Source organism: Buceros rhinoceros, unplaced genomic scaffold, assembly GCF_000710305.1.
Source record: "Buceros rhinoceros silvestris isolate BGI_N320 unplaced genomic scaffold, ASM71030v1 scaffold6442, whole genome shotgun sequence".
NCBI classification, from domain to species: Eukaryota; Metazoa; Chordata; class Aves; order Bucerotiformes; family Bucerotidae; genus Buceros; species Buceros rhinoceros.
In genome coordinates this window covers 32,348-38,113 of record NW_010398203.1, presented here as the reverse complement: position 1 = coordinate 38,113, position 5,766 = coordinate 32,348, and the positions used below count along the sequence as shown (strand labels likewise).

Here is a 5,766-nt window from a genome sequence, read left to right as displayed (position 1 = left end):
GGGACAGGTAGTTCGCGACGGTCCGGTCTGTGTTTGGAGACTTCTTCTAGGGGGTGAAGGATCGCGGTGGGCGTCAGGGAGGCGAGCTGGGGCGGCCCGATGAGCAGCTGCTTCGCTGTGCGCCACGGCTTGAGTGTGAGCATCCCTGTGCTTGTGATAACGAAACCCTGCACCTCGTCTGCGCGCTTGCTGGCACTGAGAGAAGTGCGGGATGTGCAGAGAAAGACCTTAAATGTGGTAGGGAAAAAAAGCGTGACAGCGTCTTCCCGGCAGTGGTGGTGACTGACCCTTTTTAAATACTTGCAGAATGGCACATTGGGAGAGAGCGGGAGACGCTGTCAGGTTGTAGACTTGGCTTGTACGCACTGGCAAGGCAGCCCCGGCTCGGGGCACGGTGATGGGCTCCGGGGGAGGTGGGGAGAAGCGCAGTGATTCAAACAAACAGCTTTGCAAGTGGTCCTGGTGCCGTACTTATTAAATAAGCAAAACGTCTGAATATGGTCTGGAGATTTTGTGCTGTGGTTTTGTTACTGTGGTGTCTGTGTGTGTAAAACCAAGAGAAGAAAGGACTGCTTCTCAGCTCTCGCTCCCCTCTTGAGAGAGTTTTGTAAGTGGCTTTTTTATTGGGTGCTTTTTTTTAATTTACAAAGCGTAAAGTAATAGTTATGTTTCTTATGGTAAAAAAACCAAACCAATGAAATACATCTCTCAAACAGAAGCCATCAGACGTGGTGTGTTGTAGTTCCACCTAATGTTTACCTGTGAAATATTTTAAATACCTTTTATGATTGTCATAGTTGCTGCTGCAGTTCTGTAGGTTCCTGCAGAAAGGGGGAAGGGCTCAGCGGGAGAGGATTGAAATGATTCTCGTGTTTCTTTCAGGATAATACGCTAATTTTACATTGCATTATTCAAAACCAGAAACGTCCGCCGTTCAGTTGGTCGGTTTGGGTTTCTGTGCTCAAAGAAAACCCTGAGGCCACCAGGACGTGCAGTGTTGGGAATGTGACGGCCCCACCCCCTGTCTGTCTATCTGATATTTTGACCATAAAACCAGATACAGTGAGAGGGTAATTATAGGTTGTTTTGGAGACAAAGAAGAGTGCTTTAACAGGGAAGCTGAAACTTGATAATTTGGTGGCGTTGCTCTCGTGTGGACTGTCTCTGTTTCAGAATGTGAAGAATCTCTTCACCCTGCACCCTTCCAGGTTTTGGTTTCTGCCTCTGCATAACGAGGTGAGTTGGCAAAACAAGGAAACTCCAGTCGCCAAAGCCACGAGGACAAAGTTAAATCTGCGCGGGGTTCCTGGTGGTACCTGTCCTGGATTTACCGAGTACAGAAACTTCTTCATGTTCCACCAAGACTCCTCCTCTTTCCTGAGGAGGTTTATCACAAAGCCACTCTGCTGCTTCAGGAATGCTGTAGTTGTTTGAAACGTTTCTTAGCTCTTTTGTTGCGTGTCTCTGACTATAAATTCAGATTTTATATTCTGTATTAACCACTTGTATGTGAGTTGTTTCCTTTGTCAGTTCAAGAGAGAGGAATTGTTTTGTATGGTGTGAGGGTGAGGAAAGAGGGGAGAGGTTCTCTTTGATCCCTGAAGTATCAGGCATCTGAAAACAGAAAAATCATTCATTTCACAGGAAAACTTACCCTGTCCACGGCTCTCTTCTGGTTGGATTTAATAGGTGGTGAATATATCCATATCATTAAGTAGTGCTTAATGTGTTAGTAGTAGTCCTTGTGTTGTTAGAATCGCTGTAAAAGCTGTCGCTGCCTCAACTTAGCTGCTTTAACGGGTGTTTTTTTAATGTCAGTTAAAAAACACCCAAAAAAATACTCTTGAGGAAAACAAGAAGTCAGTTGTTCCAGGTCAGATTAATCATAGCCTGTCTGTCTATTAGTTGTAGCTCTTTGCAAATGGCCTTTGAAGAGTTATTTTATTGGGCAGTACCGTTCCAGACCAAAGGTCTGGGTCATAATACTCATAAGACCTGGTGAGTCATAGATTTGTCCTGGAATCCAATTCCGGAGGACGTTTATAGGCCACTGCCGGCATCTGCCCCACTGGAGGGTGTTCAGCCGGGGGAGAAGAGGCATTCACCTGCCCTTTTTCAGCGAGGCGCATCGCCCTCCTGCATCCCGCGAGTCGGCGTTACGCTCTTGGGCATTGGAAGGTCCTATCCAATAAAATGCTCCTAAATCATAAACAGGTTTCTGTGAAAACATCTCAATTAATAAGGGAAGGATTTTTATTATACCAGATATTAATTTCATTACCCTCAATCGTCAACAGGATCTTTTATGATGTTTATGAGCCTTTTGGTCTTAAATCTCTCTTTGCTGGATGAGGCCCCTGTTTCAGTTCGTCTGTCAATGAGCCACAGGTCGTCACTGGCACCAGCCCGTGCTAGATGCTTCCGAGGCAGTGGCAGTCCCTGCGGTCAGCAGGTATGGGATGCTCCTGAAATTCTCAGTCTTTAATTCCTAAGCTGTTGACTGAAGCCCAGAAGGAACCGTGGTGGGTTTGCTCAGCTGGCACGCTGTGCGTGGTATCGCTCGCTGCGGTACCTTTAGCTCCAGCAGCGGTGGCCTTGTCCCCATCCAGTCGAGGTAACCCAAACCCGTGGGTGTTCTGGATGTGTCAGCAGCGTCACTGGTGTTCTCGGCACTAGCCAGAGCTGTGGCCCTTCTGCATAGGCCATGTCAGAATTAAATCCTTTGGAGGAGCTGGTCTTCTTCTGCCAAATTAATGTTGTGCTTCCAGTGAGTGAGGAGGAGGAGAGGAGGGAGGGTGGCAGTTCCCTGAGTTCTTAGCTCTCGTCCTCAAGAATACCATCCGTGCCTCTCCAGTTTGAGGAGCACTTGGCAGTGTAACCGTCCATTCCATTTTTGTACCTTCCCAAAGTCTTGATCTGAATAAGACCAAATGCTCCCAGTTACTGATGGCACAAGGCAAAAATATTTGTCCATTTTGAGTTTGCCAACACTCCTTTTCTTTGAGTGGCTGCCCGTGTTTTCTAAGGTGAGATACTACCAGTCATTTCTGTGCACCAATAGCAATCCTTCAGATGAATCTCTGCTCTTCATGTCAGTCTCAGTGTGTTCAGGTTCCTGTCGCTTCTTCACCATCCTCTGTCCCTCATTCTCTTGGCTGTTTCCCTGACCCCTGCCATTCTCTAATACCCTGTTCGGAGAGGCTGTCCAGAGGGCAAAGAGATCTTGCGTGGTGGAGAAAAAGGAAACTGGATCCCTCAGTATTTGAACGCTGGTTCTCATCCTTACCTGGAGTGTGCCCGGATCAGCACTGCCCACAAAAGCGTGTCAAACTGGGGAAGCTGGAGCATATGCTCTGGAATGAGGAATGGTTATAAACCAGTCCGAGCCCTCTGGTACCTTTCAGAATCCTCTTCTCTTACGTGGGCAAAAATTACGCCTCTTGGAAACCATTAACTGCAGTTCAAATAGTCTCTTAGAGAATCAAGTCTTTGGATTCAGCTGCAGTTTTCTGAGCCTTTTCTTTAGCATCATCCTGTTTTCTAGTAAGTTCTCTCCTGCTGTGTAAGAAACCTTTCAGCAACATAGGAAAACACACAGCACTAATGACAGCTCATTAAGTGAAAGAAACCTCCCGAGAGAGAGGGAGAGAGCTGTTACCTTTAACTGGCCAAGTGCATGGTTTTAAAATGGGCATACATTAAGTTGAGATCCCTTTACAGTGAGTGAACAAGGTACCTGAGCTTTTGAAGTAGAGTATGTCCTACTAATCATTAACAGGAAGATAATTATTGAATGTAATCACTGAAGGCAGGTAAATGTCAGGAAATGTGAGCGTATAGTTAGTTCGATGCAGTGTTTGTAGATGACTGTGTCATACAGTCATCTACATTGGCTTTCCAGGGAAGAGGCGATGTCGCAGGGCCGGGGCTGCGTGGACGCTCCCCTCTGCCCATGTGCCTGTTCTGCCCTGAAGGGAACCCGTCTGTCAGCTCCGCTCGCGTCCAGCCCGCCTTGACGTCAGGCAGAATTTTTTCTATTTCCTTTTGTGTGGTGATTTTTGTTTGCTCCTTTGTCTTGGGAGAAAAAGGAGTTTCCATTGTCAACCAGTTGTTTGTTGTTGTGGCATGTCGTTTAACAAGCTCTTCATTTTCTGCTGATAGGTGGAGGCCTTAGTAAGTGCTGAACCCCTCGTAGATTTGCTGTTCTCTATATAGTTTTAGCAAGTGAATGATTTTGGTACGTTTTTATCATGCATTTGCAGAGGCATGTACGTTTGGAATCAGATATAGTGCCCTTTGTTTCTTTGCCTGGGGTGTGGTGTTGGTAGAAATATCACAAATGAGAGAGAGGTTATGGGGGTTATGGGAGGTGGCTGTTTTTGTGGTGATCTTTGTGTGCCCGGCACTCCAAGGGCTCACTCTGCGCCGATTTCCCACGCTCAGGGAAGCTGCCTGACCTGTGAGCATCTGTCGGGTATGGGCACTCACTCTTTCTCCCTGTCTTGTTTTTATGCCTTTATTTATTTGTGTTTAAGGCCAAGTAAATGTTTTTCTCCTGTTCTCAGAGTTTTACTGTATTTATGGAAAACAGAAGTGAGTGTTTCTCTACATTATGCAGGAGCCTTAAAGCAGAGCTCCGGTCTTGGCGCCAGGCACGGGTGGTGGTTCTGTTTGGGCGAAGAGCCCTTAAACAGTTTTTTCTCTGTGCTTTCAACATAAACAAACTTTTCTTTCGAAATACGGTGTTAATCTTCCCAGTTTTGTTCTATTTTGCTTTTAACAAGTGTGCCTGAAGTGTATGGGAGGGAACAAATCCTGGTTTCCTCTGCTGTCTTGGGCCGCTGGTGTCCTGCACCTGCTTTTGATGAAGGATCTTACTTTATAGCGGGGCAGAAAGCCTGCCAAAGACCTGTGACGCTGCTGGTTGTCATCCTGTTTTCTCTAGCAGTGGCTGTTGGAGGAGAAAAAAGAGATTGGATTTTACTGTACTGTTGGTGGGTTTGTGCCTTGTGGGTGGGAGTGGGCTGCTCTAGTCCCTTTCCTGGGAACAGTTCCCTGGTGAGGCTGGCAGTGCTCTGGTGGTGGGAATACTCGAATGGTTCCATGGTGCCTTTTGAACTTCACGGCAGTTACTTCAGCCTCTACGGTGCAGAAAGGCAGCTCTTCCTGCGGAGCCCAATCGCTGCCTTCCTGAATGAACGGTACCAGTTCTGAGTAGAGACGGGAATAACCGCTGCAGACGTGAGGGCCACCGTGCCCAGGTTGGGTGGGGGTGAGGCAGGTGCTCTCAGCACATTCACCGGCGTCTCTGGGCTTGAACGTGTGAACTGTACCATCGAGGGTTCTGAGTCTGCTGAAAAAGCTCCAGTATCCGGTGTAAAATCAAGGCCAGAACACGCGTGACAAAGGTGCTCGCTGAAACCCCCGAGCTTCCTCCGCACCTCTTCTACCATCGAGATCTTACATGTGTCACTTCCTTTCCCTGGGTGGGAAGGACAAGAATAACTTCAGCTGTTTTGTGTGTGTTTCAGATTGTGCAGTGAATGTCCATAAGAACTGCAGGAGTTTACTGGCTGAATGCAGCAGCGTCAGACCCAAGGTGGGGTTTCAGATTTGTTTTTCTTGTATAATCACAGTGCCTGACATAGTAAGTTTAGTGTAGTGCGAGTGTTTTCATTTACAGCAGTACAGAATCGCGCCCTGTGACTTCAAGACATCGAGTATTTACTAACTTGTCGTGGTAGTTTATGACAATTTATGTAGGGA

General features: G+C 47.1%; 1 protein-coding gene across 1 annotated transcript in view; it reads left to right on the top strand.

The window, feature by feature from the left end:
* Positions 1–5,530: 5,530 nt before the first annotated feature.
* The window catches only part of ARHGEF18 (Rho/Rac guanine nucleotide exchange factor (GEF) 18), a 20,140-nt gene continuing 19,904 nt past the window's right edge, over positions 5,531–5,766 (top strand). Inside the window, exon 1 of the mRNA XM_010131000.1 lies at positions 5,531–5,599. The gene's annotated coding sequence lies outside the window, so the exon portion shown is untranslated. The remainder of the gene's footprint in view (positions 5,600–5,766) is intronic.